The sequence below is a fragment of the Dendrobates tinctorius genome, unplaced genomic scaffold, assembly GCF_039654945.1.
Source record: "Dendrobates tinctorius isolate UK_male_01 unplaced genomic scaffold, ASM3965494v1 ptg000049l, whole genome shotgun sequence".
Taxonomy (NCBI): Eukaryota; Metazoa; Chordata; class Amphibia; order Anura; family Dendrobatidae; genus Dendrobates; species Dendrobates tinctorius.
Genome location: NW_027361717.1, coordinates 13,929,886 through 13,947,222, shown reverse-complemented (window position 1 = coordinate 13,947,222; position 17,337 = coordinate 13,929,886).

The following is a 17,337-nucleotide window of genomic DNA, read 5'->3' as shown; positions in this document are numbered from 1 at the left end:
CCCAGAGCAGAGGGCTCCTATTCAGGCTATCCAAACCTCTGTGCCTTTGGAGGTCCTGATGATCGACTATCTGATTGGTTCTTCATATAGTGGCTACGGGTATTGCTTGGTGATGATTAGAGATGAGCAGCAGAGTTCATCATCAGATTATCTTTTCGCAGTGGCTCGACACCTCAGAGCCAGCTGCCACTTTCACCATCTCACTCTGCTGCAGACACCGGGCAGGCAGAGTTCACACCAGTTTCAGCAGTGGCTCTACACCTCAGCGCCAGCTGCTCTCTTCACCGTGGTTGGAGTCGAAAAAGGAAATGCTGCTATCACCAACACCTGCTGATAGACCAGCTGACCTCATATAGCAAAGTTGGTGCGGTCACATCACCAGGGGCCAAAAACATGTAATAACCCCAGTGACCACCGGGGGCAAAAGGTAAAGCAAAGAAACTATCAGATGTAATGACACTTGTGGTCACCGAGAGCAAAAACCCATATTAAACCCCAAATGCCTGAAAGGAAAAAAAGGTTTAACTGAGGGAATCAGAATCTGACACAGATCCAAGAATTGGACTGTGACACCTATGTGTCATCAGAGGAAAGTGGTACAAAATCCTTTGAAACCCAGGCATGCTTCATTTTAATGAAGGTGAGATCACCTACATTTTGGGTCGACAGCCGGGTCCTTCTTTCTGTCAGGATTGATCCAGCAGCACTGAAGACTCTTTCTGATAGCACACCACCAGCAGGGCAAGCGAGCTCTTGTAAGGCATATTGTGCCAATTCAGGCCAGTTGTCCAGTTTACAGGCAAAGTAGTCAAAGGGTAATGAATCGTGAGGGAGAACTTCGATAGGGGAGGAGAGGTAATTTTGAACCATAGTTGACAATTGCTGTCTCCTGTCTGTTGCAATCGATTCAGTATTACGAGTCGTGTAAGCGGTACCCCTGTCTCCAACACCACTTCAGCTGTGTGCACCACGAACAACTCTTCCATGTTGCCCAGTACGGCTCGTGGTAGAACCTGTCCCACTGCTGTGTGCTGGGAATGCCAATAACAAACGGTTTACCAGAGGTGCTTGTTTGTTCGCCAATATTAGCTCTAGGTTTTCCTGTGGCATGATGTTCTGTAATTTGCCTTTATAGCGTGGATCGAGGATGCTGGCCAACCAGTAGTCGTCATTCTTCATAATTTTTGCAATGCAGCGGTCCCTTTTTAGGATCCGCAAGAGATAATTACACTTGTGGGCCAATGTTCCATGTGTCAATGATGCACTGCCAGTGGTAGGTGGGGGAGCACTTTCTGCCAAATCCCCATCCCTCCAGTCATGCACAAACCCTGTACCTGACCTTGGCAAGCCAACATTTTCTCTTGCCCCCTGAGAAGCATCCTCCTTCCCAAAATAATCATCCCCCTCATCCTCCTCCTCCTCTTCTTCCTCCACCTCATCCAGGACAGGTCCCTGAGCAGACAAAGCCTGACTGTCATAAAGGCTTCCCTCCTCCTCCTCCTCCACTGCAGACGCCTGATCCTTAATGTGCATCAAAGTTTGCATGAGCAAACGCATAAATGGGATGCTCATGCTTATGATGGCGTCATCTGCGCTTATCAGCCGTGTACATTCCTCAAAACCCTGAAGGACTTTACAGAGGTCTTTCAGCTTTGACCACTGCACGCACGACAACTCTATGTCTGGCCTCAAACTGCCTGCCCATGTATCCTCCCACAAATGTATTACAGCCTGCCTCTGTTCGCACAGCCTCTCAGCCATGTGCATGGTGGAGTTCCAACTTGCTGCAACGTCTATGATTAGGCGGTCCTTGGGGAGGTGGAGCGATCGCCGCAGCCTCTGCATACGACTGGAGTCTACGGGCAAGCGAAGGATGTGTGAGCACCGTCTTCGCACCATATGGAGTAGGGCTGGTAACTCCGGATAATTATTTATGAAGCACTGCACCACCAGGTTCAAGGTGTGAACCAGGCAAGGTATAGCCGCCACAAAATTGCGTCTGTTATCACTGACTACCTTGCCTGGCTCAAGATGTAGACTGCCCAACCATGACTCAGTTTGTCGCTGCAAGTAGTCGGCCAGTACCTCCGCGGTGTGTCTGTTGTGCCCAAGACATAATCTTTAAAACAGCCTACTGATGCTTACCACTAGCTGTTCGACAGTGGGACACCTCGTGTGCAACACTGGCAGCTGCGGATGGAATGCTCGTGCGACTGCACTCTGTCGACGAGCTTTCGCTCCTGGAGGAGGAGGGTCGAATTTCTACAGCCAACTGTTGTCTATACCATGGGCTAGGCAGCACTGTCCCACCGCTGCTGTCTCCTGTGGACCCTGCATACACCACATTCACCCAGTGCACAGTGATGGACATGTAACGGCCCTGGCCATGCCTACTGACCCATGCATCTGTTGTGAGGTGCACCTTTCCACTCACTGATTGCTTGAGTGCATGGACAATGCCGTCTTTCACATGCAGGTGGAGGGCAGGGATGGCTTTTCTAGAAAAGAAGTGCCGACTGGGTAGGTCATAGCGTGGGACAGTGTAGGCCATGAGCTCTCGGAATGCTTCTCTTTCAACCAAACCGAAGGGCATCATCTCTAAAGAGATCAGTTTGGCAATGTAGGCATTCAAATCCAGTGTATGCAGATGAGAGAATGATTACTTTCTTTTCCTACTCAGAGTCTCTGCTAGGGTGAGCTGGACTTGAGAGCTGCATATGGTGGAACTAGCGGTGGACATGGCAAACTGAGAGAGGGTTGGTGATGATGATGGTGGTGGTGATGGCCTAGATGCAGTCTTTCGTTGGAAAAACATTGTGATTCCCTGACTGCTTACGCCTTGCGACGAGACCTCAACATTTCTTGCTGGTGGTGTGCTAACCGGTGGACTTACAGTGGGGGAAGCGATGTAGCATTGCTGGCTACCCTCAGTTGGAGCAGGTGCACGTGTGATACCTGAGGTTTTGTAGTCTGTCCACGTTTGCAAGTGCATGGTGTTTACATGTCTAAGCATGCAACTGGTATTCAAATTTCAGAGATTTTTCTATTGGCTAAAGGTCCTTCCGCACTTCTTACAGATAACCTTTGCCTCATCAATAGGATTTGTTCAAAAAAGTGCCACACTACACTCTTCCTACTATGGGAAAAATTTTGAGGGCTTGCACTCTGTGCTAATTTGACCGTCTGGCCAAGCTGTCCTGCAATTCTTTTTGTTTTTTAACACGTTTTTGGACTGCTACGGGCCTGCCAGATAACCGCATCTGTGATTTCGATGCCTGCTGCGGATCCTCCTCCTCTTCTGAGCTATTGCCAGCAGCACCCTCTTCCCCCAATGGATGCCAATCCGGGTCAACAACTGGGTCATCCATCACCTCCTTTTCAATTTCATCTGCACCTTCCTCTGTGTCACTGTGTAAGGGGGTATAGTGTGTGCGGAAGGGGCACCTGAGTTTCATCATGGTCAGAATCTGGCTCAGTAGACTGAGAGTGCAATGTAGTGCTCTGGGTGAATGTACCAGCAGAATCAAATAGCACTGCCTGTGCATCAGTGCACTCCATGTCATTCACCTTGGACTGGGGAATTCAGGATTTCACTTGATAACTTAGGCATGGTATGTGAAAAAAGCTCCAGAGAGTAATCAAAAGTGTGGCCTGCCGCATCCTTCACTTTTGGTGGGGGTGAAGGACACAACAAAAGGTGTTGTTCCTGACCAGGAGCCTGCACTGACGACTCAGTGCTTGCAGTTTTTGAACCTTCAGAAGAGGAGGCGATAGAGCTGGAGGCTGTTTCGGCAATGTAAGCCAAAACCTGTTCCTGATGCTCCGGCTTTAAAAGCTGTTTACCTACTCCCAGAAAAGGGAGCCTTCCAGGCCTTCTGGAGCCAGATGATGACGCAGGCTCAACACCTCCTTCCTTAGGTGCTATTGTGCTTTTGGCACTACCAGCAGGTGAACCACCACCACCATCAGTACCAGCTGCCCCCCCCGCCCATATCCGCGGCTTCTTCCACCATACTTCCTCATGTTTGGGAAAATGTACCAAAAATACCAGCAGATATATGGTACTGTATGAGGAGCATAAAGCTGTATACGGAGTAGGGGAAAATTTAAATCTCCATATATATTTCCTGAGTCACACACAGACGCTCATTCAGTATGTATTTGACTGTAATACAAACAGCAGATATACGGTACTGTATGAGGAGCGCACAGCTGTATACGGTGTAGGGGAAAATTTAAATCTCCGTATTTATTTCCGGAGTCACACACAGACGCTCTCTCAGTATGGATTTCACCGTAATACAAACAGCAGATATACGGTACTGTATCAGAAGCATACAGCTGTATACGGTGTAGGGAAAAATTTAAATCTCCGTATATATTTCCGGAGTCACACACAGATGCTCACTCAGTATGTATTTGACCGTAATACAAACACCAGATATACGGTACTGTATGAGGAGTGTACAGCTGCATAGGGTGTAGGGGAAAATTTAAATCTCCGTATTTATTTCCGGAGTCACACACAGATAGTCAGCATGTATTTGTCCATGATACCAGCCAGCACACTGTAGTGTGTGAGGAGCATCCACTCTATATGGTGTGGGAAAAAATGAACGGTCAGTAACTGTGCAGAAAAAAAGAATAAAAGTATTAGTGCTGTGTAAAACGCAGTCTGCACAGCAGTGTACACACAGCAATACAGCTATCAGGCAGCCTAATAACCAGCACTGCTGCACACAAGAAAATCCTATCCTGTCACTGCACACTAACTGTACAGCACAATTGCTATCAGCACAAGCAGATAAAAACTTCTTATATCTTTATAGCCCTAATTCTTTCCCTACTGATAAACAGCAACCTCTCCCTACTGTTAAGATCGGCAGAAGTAAAATGGAAGTCAGCGGTCAGGGCTTTTATAGACACTATGACGCCCCCCAAAGCCAGCCAGTCACTGCAATGCCCTTCTCTATGATGATGGTGGACGCTGCACATGTCATCTCATTGCCCAGAGTGTACATCCTTGCTCATTGGCTGAAAAAAAGGCACCTGCAAGAACTCTGGGAAATCCGACTTTGGCGCTCGTTATGCCGACCGCATGACCGACTTCACGCTATGGTCGGGTTTTGGTCGGCGAAATACGACTTTGGCATAAGTCGGCGACTTATGATTCTGGCCCAACCTGTTTCGCTCAACTCTAGTCATGACTGATCACTTCACCAAGTTTGCAGTGGTGACTCCTATCTGGGATCAAACAGCCAAATATGCAGCCAGAGCAATCTGTTAGGACTTCTTTTGCATATATAGATGCTCGAAGCAAATTCAATCTAACCAAGGGGCCTGTTTCCAAGGGCGAGTGATGGAAAAACTCTATTGTATTTATGGAATCGCCAAATCCCGAACCACACCATATCTTCCCGAGGAGAAATGGGCCTGTGAGCGCTACAACCAAACCCTGTTGCAAATATTGTGAACATTGGACGAGGACAAGAAGATGAAGTGGTCCAAATTCGTGTCTAAGTTGGTGTGAGTTTACAATAATCGAGTCCATGCGAATACGAGTTACACCCCTTACATGCTGCTGTTTGACTGAAGCGGCTAAGAGATTACTGAACTGGAGCTGGTGGCAGAGGATTCCTGTCCGGGCAGTAGCCCAAGAGCCTGGGTCCGAGAACATAGACACTGACTTCAGACAATAAGGAAGCTGATTGAGCAGAAGTATCGGGAAGTGGAACATTAAAGTTGATCTCCAATATCAGATGGACAACTTCAGGTAGGGGACCATGTGTTGGTTAGTGACAAACGACCCAGGAACAAGCTGGATCATCATTGGGAGGCAATACCCTATCAAGTGGTGAGGAAGATTCACCCAAATAAATCAGTCTGAGGTTAGACCTGAGGATGATGATGCTGTGGCACCTCTGGTGTTGCACAGGAATAAGCTGCAACTCTTCTGAAGCAGAATACCATACTGAGGCAGGGCACCCAACAGAAGTGGCTGACATCCCACAAAGGGCTGTCTTAGAGGAAGAGTAAGAAGGGCTTGCAGGGCGGATGAGATCACCAGACATGCCGTTGCCGCTCTTGAGTGGGACAGATAACTAACTCGGAGTCAACTTACTACCTCCAGTGCCTTAGTCTCAAAGTACCCAAGATGCACCTCTGCAGGAAGAACTCCACAGGACTGAGAGGGCCAGTGCTGGGATTTCCCATAACCGTTATGCTCAGGATGAATTTGTCTGGTCCCAGATACAGCAGAAGATGCAACTGTTGGCTAAACTCGGCCTACCTGTGGGAAACTTCGAACTCAAAAAAATTCCACTCGCCTGAGGACTGGCAAGCAAAAAGGGGGAGGAATGTAACATAAAGACATGAGCCATGTGCCATTAATGAGGAGAGACTGCCATCTGCTTGCCAGCCTAAATCAAGCAGACCCAAAGTGTGTTGGAAGATTTGGAGGTGAAAGAACCTTGTGTACTGGATTGGATCAGGTGATCCTCTCTAAAGACTTCTCTGATATAAAAGCCCAGGGCGCCAAACCACAAGATTTGGTGCCAGAGAAGAGAGTGGGGCAGACGAGCTCCAGAGACACCGCTGAGATCAACAAGAAAGGCCTTAGTGGGAAGTCTGTGCTACCCTGGTGTCAGTTACTACCTGGCAAGGTCCAGATTACCCTGAAGATATCCCCGAGTGTGGCTTATGCTGGTTCGAGTGGTAGTCTGCGCCCTACTATGGTCAAGCCTCCAAGGTCCGACTACCTCTGTCAAGAGCTGAGCAGGGCTGCTACTAGGAATTTCGGGGCCCCATACTGGTAAAATTTTCGTGGCCCCCTTGAGACTCCACCCAGGCTCCACCCCAGCCCCGCTTCCACCCCTCGAACTGTCCAAAGTCCCACCGCTCTCTCTTGGAAAAACCACTTCTCACCAATCACACATTAACAGTTCCCATCACCAGATTACACATATAGCCAGCAGCTTTTGTTTTAGCCAAAAGATTTTTTAAGTCGCCACCATAACACGGTAGACACTTTTGACCGTGCCCTAATCTAAGGTAACCTATTAAATATTTGTTAAAATATGTGATACATTTTAGGTATATTTTTATTTTTCAATTTTTAAAATGACCAATAATATCACATGCAAGGGAAAAATACCACCATGTCCAGACCACATAGTGACCTATAATACCACACAGAAGGAACAAATACCACCAGAACATGACCAGACCACATATTACCACCACAGTGAACGAATAATATCACATTCAAGGATCAAATACCACCGCACCATGACCAGACCATATATTACCACCACAGTGACTGAATACTACAATACTGATCAGTAATAAAAATACCACGATATTATCACCATAAGTGCCATTATACACAGGAGATCTGTACTTAGTATGCAGTGTCTGTGTATAGGTAATACAGTGATCAATGACATTATACACAGGGCCTCTATACAGTGTATATTGTCAGTGTATAGGTAACACACTGACTCACCAGTGATGTCTCTAGGTGAAGTCCTTCATCCTTGATTTTCATTCTTCCAGCACATACTGCCATCACGTCTTCCAGCCAGGGCTCGTCTCTGCAGGAAATAACACAGTTACCTAGAGCTCCGCTTGCAGAAGACATTACTTATTTTTCCCAACTTCTACATTACATCACATGAAGAAAAAAAGGCGACATAGTGTCAGTCTACACAGTAACAGTACCGCCCCTCCATTTGAAACAGTATACTCAAAAAATAAAATAAATACATCACTATAGTAATAATATCCCTTAATTAAACCCTGTGGTAATAATGTCCCCCATCCTAGCCCCCGTGTGTCTCATTCCTGGCTTCAGCCATACATTCTCCCATCCCACCCTCATGAGTATCCATTCTGCCCCATATCATCTCCCCATCCTGCCCCATCTGTCTCCATCGTATCCATCCTGCCCCATGATCCTGCATGGTCTGTCTCCAGCCCTGCCCCATCTGTCTCCAATCTTGCCCCCAGTGTCTCCAGTCATGCCCCCATGTCTTTGATCCTACCCACTGTGTCTCCAATCATGCCCCATATCTCCATTCTGCCCCGTGTCTCCAATCATGCCCTGTATCTCATTCTGCCCCTTCCTGTGTCTCACTGTCACATTCTGCCCCATCGTGTCCAGCATTCTGCCCCCATTGTGCACAGCATTCTGCCCCCATCGTGTCCAGCATTCTGCCCCATCGTGTCCAGCAATCTGCCCCATCGTGCCCAGCATTCTGCCCCATCATCACCAGCATTCTGCCCCATCGTGTCCAGCATTCTGCTCCATGATGTCAAGCATTCTGCCCCATCATCATCAGCATTCTGCCCCCATCGTGTCCAGCATTCTGCACCATCGTCACCAGCATTCTGCCCTGTTATGAATGAGTCACCGTAGGAAGCAAAAACAGAAATACTATCTAAGTCCAGAAAACAAGAGAAGTTGGCAGCTATCAGATTGCAGAGCCCTGAACCTAACAACAACAACTAGCAGTAGCCGTGGGGGGTTCCTACGGTGCCCTAGACCCCTCGATCACAGCCGGAGAACTACATAGCCTAAAGACAGAAAGGGAAATCTAAACTGCCCCAGAACAGACCCCAAAGCAATAGGCAGCCCCCAACATATAATGACGGTGAAGCAAGATGAAAAAACACTCACACAGATGGAAAGATAGGCTGAGCAAATGATGGGGCCCAAGCTAACTAAATAGGACAGGATAGAAAAGCTGCTGTCTGCAATCTGCCAAAACCCTATCGAAAAAAGAGCCAACAGACTGATAGGGAAAAAAGCCCTGAAGACACTAGGCTTCAAAAAGACTATATCAGTACCCAGGTATTTTCTGAAGACAGAGCAAAAAGGAATTCAGCTCACCCCAGCAGGGAAAGGCAGAAATCCAGCAAATCAAAACCAAACCAAAAATGCAAAAAGCAGAGCAGAAAACTTAGCTTTTGAGGAGCAGGAATCAGACTGGTCTCCAAGAATCCCTCAGAGAAATCACCCGCAAGGCAGAAGGGCGCCGGCTGCCTTATATCCAGTCAGCAATTCCAGTCACCTAGTCATCATCATTCTGCTCAGCTGTTTGGTAATCAGCCTCACTACTTTCCTTCACCAGAAGAGGGAGTTCATCAGACCTCAATGGTGAAGGGGAAAATGAACTCACAACAATACCTCCCCCTTGAGGAGGGGTCACCGAACCCTCATCCACGCCACCAGGGCGATCAGGGTGAGCCCGATGAAAGGCACGCACCAATCTTTTGGCATGAAAATCAGAGGCAGAGACCCAGGAATTATCCTCCTGACCATAACCCTTCCACTTAACCAAATACTGGAGTCTCCGTCTAGCCAGATGGGAATCCAGTATCTTCTCTACCTCATATTCCATGTTACCTTCAACCAATACAGGGTCCGGAGGTGCCACCCCAGGAACAACTGGTTCAACAAACCTCTTCAACAAGGACTTATGAAACACATTATGGATTTTAAATGTGACAGGAAGAGCCAAACGAAAAGAGACCGGATTAATAATCTCCAAAATCTTGTAAGCTTAAACTTAGGAGAAGCCACCTTCATAGCGATATTTTTTGATGATAACCAAACCATATCACCAACCATAAACTGGGGACCAATGGTCCTATGTCGGTTGGAAAACCGCTGGGCCTTTTCCTGGGAGAGAGATAACTTATCCACCACTTGGTCCCAGATCTGGTGCATTCTCTCCACCACAGTGTCAACACCTGGGCAGGCAGAAGGCTCCACCTGCCCTGAAGAAAATCGAGGATGAAACCCAAAGTTACAAAAAAAAGGTGACATCAAAGTGGCAGAACTAGCTCTATTATTTAAAGCAAATTCGGCCAAGGGCAAAAATGAAACCCAATCATCCTGATCAGCGGAAATAAAACATCTCAAATACGACTCCAAGGTCTGGTTTGTTCTCTCCGTCTGCCCATTGGTCTGATGGTGAAAAGGAGAGGAGAAGGACAACTGAATTCCCAGCTTGGAACAGAAAGTCCTCCAAAATCTAGACATAAACTGAACTCCTCTGTCAGATACAATGTTCTCAGGAATCACGTGCAAGCGAACCACCTGTTGCAAAAACAGGGGAACCAACTCAGAGGAAGATGGCAACTTAGGGAGTGGTACAAGATGAACCATCTTAGAGAACCTATCACAAATCACCCAAATAAAAGTCATTCTCTGAGAGACAGGCATATCAGAGATGAAATCCATTGAAATATGGGTCCATGACCGCAAAGGCATCAACAACCTACTAGAGCGAGAACAAAGTTTAGACCGGGAGCAGGTCCCACAGGACTGCACAAAATTCCTGACATCATGAGACAAGGTGGGCCACCAAAAAGACCGACTCACCAGAACTCTAGTACGAAAAATACCTGGATGACCAGACAATGCAGAGCAATGAACTTCAGACATCACTCTCTTCTTCCATTGGTCAGGAATATACAACTTTCCACTGGGACAACGGTCAGGTTTGTCCTCCTGGAACTCTTCCAGAGCACGTCTCAATTCGGGCGAGATGGCAGAAAGAACTACCCCTTCTCCTAAGATGGTAGCAGGCTTGGTCACCACAGGAGAATCAGCAAAGAAGCTCCTAGAGAGGGCGTCTGCCTTGACATTCTTAGTGCCAGGAAGAAAAGAGACCACAAAATCAAAACGTGTAAAAAACAAGGCCCACCTAGCCTGTCTAGGGTTCAAGCGTTTGGCCGACTCCAGGTAAATCAAATTCTTGTGGTCAGTGAGGACCATGACTTGATGTTTAGCTCCCTCCAACCAATGTCTCCACTCCTCAAATGCCCATTTCATGGCTAACAGTTCCCAATTCCCCACATCATAGTTACGTTCAGATGGAGCGAACTTTCAGGAAAAGAAAGCACAGGGATTCAGTTTAGATGTTACAGGATCCTTTTGGGACAAAACAGCTCCTGCACCAATCTCAGAAGCATCCACCTCTAACTGGAACGGGAGTGAGACATCAGGTTGCTGCAAAACCGGGGCAGAAGTGAATCTTCGCTTCAGCTCCTGAAAGGAAGAAACAGCCTCCGGAGACCAATTCAACACATCAGCACCCTTCTTAGTCTGATCAGTCAATGGCTTGGCAATACTAGAAAATTTTGCTATAAATTTCCGATAAAAATTAGCAAAACCCAAAAACTTCTGGAGGGCCTTGAAAGAAGTGGGCTGAACCCAATCATAAATGGCCTGTACCTTGGCCGGGTCCATTTCAATAGTTGACGGAGAGAAAAATAAATCCCAAAAATGAAATCCTCTGTACCCCAAAAAGGCATTTCGATCCTTTGACATACAGGGAATTCTCCCTCAAGATCCGGAACACAGTCCGAACATGTTCCACATGAGAATCCCAATCCTTGGAGAAGATCAAAATATCATCCAGATAGATAATCAAAAATTTATCAACAAAGTCTCGGAAAATGTCGTTCATGAAGCACTGGAAGACAGAAGAGGCATTAGTGAGCCCAAAAGGCATCACCAGGTACTCAAAATGTCCCTCCGGAGTATTAAACGCTGTCTTCCATTCATCCCCATGCTTAATGCGGATAAGATTATACGCCCCCCTGAGGTCAAGCTTGGTAAACCAGCAAGCACCTTTAACTCTGGAGAATAGATCCGAAATCAGGGGTAACGGATACTGATATTTAATAGTAATTTTGTTGAGGGCACGATAATCAATACAAGGCCTTAATGAACCATCCTTTTTGGCCACGAAAAAAAAAACGGCACCTAAGGGTGAAGAGGATGGTCTAATATGACCCTTCTCCAACGCCTCCTTAATATAGGATCGCATAGCCTCGTGCTCGGGTACAGATAAATTGAAGAGCCGACCCTTGGGAAATTTACATCCCGGGCTCAGTTCAATTGCACAGTCATAACTCCTATGAGGAGGCAAAGACGCAGACTCATTCTCACTAAATACATCATAAAAGTCCGCTAAATAGTCAGGAACATCATGCGACTGAGGAGAGGTGGAAAAAACCAGAGCCTCACTAAAGGCACACCGGCAACCCCAACTCACCACAAACACAGATTTCCAATCCAAAACTGGATTATGAATTTGCAACCAGGGAAACCCCAGAAAAATGGTATCATGCAAATTATGCAACATCAAAAATCTGCAATTTTCTTGATGGTCTGGGGCGACCCGCATTACCACCTGGGTCCAAAACTGAGGTTTATTTTTCACCAAAGGAGTGGCATCAATCCCCCTCAAAGGGATAGGCGTCCGCAGAGGTGTCATCGGAAATCCACAACGTTTAGCAAAATCCAAGTCCATTAGGTTCAGGGCTGCTTCTGAATCCACAAAAGCCTTGGCAGAAAATGTGGACAGGGAGCAGATCAGAGTAATTGCCAGAAGAAACTTAGGTTGAACACCACCCACAGAAAACGTGTGTGCAAAACGTTTCTCTCGTTTAGGACAGACAGAAATAATATGCGAGACATCTCCACAAAAAAAACACAGCTTATTACGCCTTCTGAACTCCTGATGTTGCTCCCTGGACAAAACTCTATCACATTGCATAGGTTCAGACACTTGTTCAACAGGTGGCAACACCTCTCGTGCAGTCCTGCGTTCACGTAAACGCCGATCAACCTGAATGGCTAATGACATAGAATCGTCAAGACCAGAGGGAACAGGAAATCCCACCATAGTATCTTTTACGGCTTCTGACAAACCCTTCCGAAAGAGAGCTGCCAAGGCATTATCATTCCAGGTAGTAAGGACCACCCACTTTCGGAATTTTTGACAGTACAATTCTGCAGAATCTCGACCCTGGCTCAATGCCAACAGGGTCTTTTGAGCCTGATCAATAGCATTAGGTTCATCATACAACCCCAAGGCTTGAAAAAATGCGTTCACATTAGTCAGAATAGGATCATCTGGTTTCAAAGAAAACGCCCAATCCTGGGGATCGCCACGCAGCAAAGAGATGACAAATTTAACCTGCTGCGCGGAGCTCCCTGACGAGTTAGGCTTCAAGGCAAAAAATAATTTACAATTATTTTTGAAATTCAAAAATTTAGACCGATCTCCAAAAAACACATCAGGAGTAGGGATCTTTGGTTCAGCAGCATGTGAATGAACAAGGTAGGCGGAAATTCCCCTCACTTCCGCAGCGAGCTGCTCCACATGATCAGAGAATTGCTTTATCTCCATTGAGAGAAGAAAAAAAATTCCCCCTACGGCCTCAGAGATATAGAGGAAAAAATATACACACTTTTTTTTTTTTTTCACAATTCTTTCCTGCTATTGAGTACCCTAGGATCTGTGGTATGTCGGGTGAATCTGTTATGAATGAGTCACCATAGGAGGCAAAAACAGAAATACTAGCTAAGTCCAGAATACCAGAGAAGTTGGCAGCTATTGGATTGCAGACCCCTGAACCTAACAACAATAACTAGCAGTAGCCGTGGGGGGCTCCTACAGTGCCCTAGACCCCTCGATCACAGCCGGAGAACTACATAGCCTAAAGACAGAAAGGGAAATCTAAACTGCCCCAGAACAGACCCCAAAGCAATAGGCAGCCCCCAACATATAATGACGGTGAAGCAAGATGAAAAAACACTCACACAGATGGAAAGATAGGCTGAGCAAATGATGGGGCCCAAGCTAACTAAATAGGACAGGATAGAAAAGCTGCTGTCTGCAATCCGCCAAAACCCTATCGAAAAAAGAGCCAACAGACTGATAGGGAAAAAAGCCCTGAAGACGCTAGGCTTCAAAATGACAATATCAGTACCCAGGTATTTTCTGAAGACAGAGCAAAAAGGAATTCAGCTCACCCCAGCAGGGAAAGGCAGAAATCCAGCAAATCAAAACCAAACCAAAAATGCAAAAAGCAGAGCAGAAAACTTAGCTTTTGAGGAGCAGGAATCAGACTGGTCTCCAAGAATCCCTCAGAGAAATCACCCGCAAGGCAGAAGGGCGCCGGCTGCCTTATATCCAGTCAGCAATTCCAGTCACCTAGTCATCATCATTCTGCTCAGCTGTTTGGTAATCAGCCTCACTACTTTCCTTCACCAGAAGAGGGAGTTCATCAGACCTCAATGGTGAAGGGGAAAATGAACTCACAACAGTACCTCCCCCTTGAGGAGGGGTCACCGAACCCTCATCCACGCCACCAGGGCGATCAGGGTGAGCCCGATGAAAGGCACGCACCAATCTTTTGGCATGAAAATCAGAGGCAGAGACCCAGGAATTATCCTCCTGACCATAACCCTTCCACTTAACCAAATACTGGAGTCTCCGTCTAGCCAGATGGGAATCCAGTATCTTCTCTACCTCATATTCCATGTTACCTTCAACCAATGCAGGGTCCGGAGGTGCCACCCCAGGAACAACTGGTTCAACAAACCTCTTCAACAAGGACTTATGAAACACATTATGGATTTTAAATGTGACAGGAAGAGCCAAACGAAAAGAGACCGGATTAATAATCTCCAAAATCTTGTAAGCTTAAACTTAGGAGAAGCCACCTTCATAGCGATATTTTTTGATGATAACCAAACCATATCACCAACCTTAAACTGGGGACCAATGGTCCTATGTCGGTTGGAAAACCGCTGGGCCTTTTCCTGGGAGAGAGATAACTTATCCACCACTTGGTCCCAGATCTGGTGCATTCTCTCCACCACAGTGTCAACACCTGGGCAGGCAGAAGGCTCCACCTGCCCTGAAGAAAATCGAGGATGAAACCCAAAGTTACAAAAAAAAGGTGACATCAAAGTGGCAGAACTAGCTCTATTATTTAAAGCAAATTCGGCCAAGGGCAAAAATGAAACCCAATCATCCTGATCAGCGGAAATAAAACATCTCAAATACGACTCCAAGGTCTGGTTTGTTCTCTCCGTCTGCCCATTGGTCTGAGGGTGAAAAGCAGAAGAGAAGGACAACTGAATTCCCAGCTTGGAACAGAAAGTCCTCCAAAATCTAGACATAAACTGAACTCCTCTGTCAGATACAATGTTCTCAGGAATCACGTGCAAGCGAACCACCTGTTGCAAAAACAGGGGCACCAACTCAGAGGAAGATGGCAACTTAGGGAGTGGTACAAGATGAACCATCTTAGAGAACCTATCACAAATTACCCAAATAACAGTCATTGTCTGAGAGACAGGCATATCAGAGATGAAATCCATTGAAATATGGGTCCATGACCGCAAAGGCATCAACAACCTACTAGAGCGAGAACAAAGTTTAGACCGGGAGCAGGTCCCACAGGACTGCACAAAATTCCTGACATCACGAGACAAGGCGGGCCACCAAAAAGACCGACTCACCAGATCTCTAGTACCAAAAATACCTGGATGACCAGCCAATGCAGAGCAATGAACTTCAGACATCACTCTCTTCTTCCATTGGTCAGGAACATACAACTTTCCACTGGGACAACGGTCAGGTTTGTCCTCCTGGAACTCTTCCAGAGCACGTCTCAATTCGGGCGAGATGGCAGAAAGAACTACCCCTTCGCCTAAGATGGTAGCAGGCTTGGTCACCACAGGAGAATCAGCAAAGAAGCTCCTAGAGAGGGCGTCTGCCTTGACATTCTTAGTGCCAGGAAGAAAAGAGACCACAAAATCAAAACGTGTAAAAAACAAGGCCCACCTAGCCTGTCTAGGGTTCAAGCGTTTGGCCGACTCCAGGTAAATCAAATTCTTGTGGTCAGTGAGGACCACGACTTGATGTTTAGCTCCCTCCAACCAATGTCTCCACTCCTCAAATGCCCATTTCATGGCAAACAGTTCCCAATTCCCCACATCATAGTTACATTCAGATGGAGAGAACTTTCAGGAAAAGAAAGCACAGGGATTCAGTTTAGATGTTACAGGATCCTTTTGGGACAAAACAGCTCCTGCACCAATCTCAGAAGCATCCACCTCTACCTGGAACGGGAGTGAGACATCAGGTTGCTGCAAAACCGGGGCAGAAGTGAATCTTGGCTTCAGCTCCTGAAAGGAAGAAACAGCCTCCGGAGACCAATTCAACACATCAGCACTAGAGTTGAGCGAAACGGGTCGAAAAAATTCAAAAGTCGCCGACTTTTGGCAAAGTCGGGTTTCATGAAACGAAACCCGACCCTAGGATGAGGTCGGCCACGAGGTCGGTGACTTACGCGCCAAAGTCGCGTTTCAAAAGTTTGTTTTGCGCTCTTTTTCAGCCAATCAGGATCCACGGACACTGTGGGCAACGTGATGACATAGGCACGGGTCACCACCATCTTTCATAAGGGCATGCAAGTGATTGGCTTGCTTTGGTGGGCGTCACAGGGGGTATAAAAGGGCGTGCACGCCGACCGCCATCTTACTTCTGCCGATCTTAGTATAGGGATAGGTTGCTGCTGATTCTGTAGGGAGAGCGTTAGGCAGGGAAGAAGACAAAAAAACTGCTTCTGCTGCTAGCGATTTGGCCTGCACAACACACCAGTCACTGTGTGTGCAGTGCAATGGGAGGCTATATAGTGGTGTATCAGTGGTGTTGGTTGTTGGGCTGCCTTCTAAGGCTTCCTGACATTCCTGCATTGCTGTTTACCCACTGCTTCGCAAACTGCTTTTTTAAAAGCAATCCCAATTTTTCTTTTTTGTCCTGCTGAGAAGAAAAAAAAACTGCTTCTGCTGCTAGCAATTTGGCCTGCACAACACACCAGTCACTGTGTGTGCAGTGCAAGGGGAGGCTATATAGTGGTGTATCAGTGGTGTTGGTTGTTGGGCTGCCTTCTAAGGCTTCCTGACATTCCTGCATTGCTGTTTACCCACTGCTCCGCAAACTGCTTTTTTAAAAGCAATCCAATCTCCCTTATCCTCTAGTCACTTTTGTCACAGCTGTGCCATCGAGCCTGTCACATAGCGCTCAGATATCAGTGGGCCTCACACAATCCAAAAGTGTCCATCCAGTGTCCAAAAGTGTGTGCAGAGATTCAAAATCTCCCTTATCCTCTAGTCACTTTGGTCACAGCTGTGCCATCGAGCCTGTCACATAGCGCTCAGATATCAGTGGGCCTCACACAATCCAAAAGTGTCCAGTGTCCAAAAGTGTGTGCAGAGATTCAAAATCTCCCTTATCCTCTAGTCACTTTGGTCACAGCTGTGCCATCGAGCCTGTCACATAGCGCTCAGATATCAGTGGGCCTCACACAATCCAAAAGTGTCCATCCAGTGTCCAAAAGTGTGTGCAGAGATTCAAAATCTCCCTTATCCTCTAGTCACTTTGGTCACAGCTGTGCCATCGAGCCTGTCACATAGCGCTCAGATATCAGTGGGCCTCACACAATCCAAAAGTGTCCATCCAG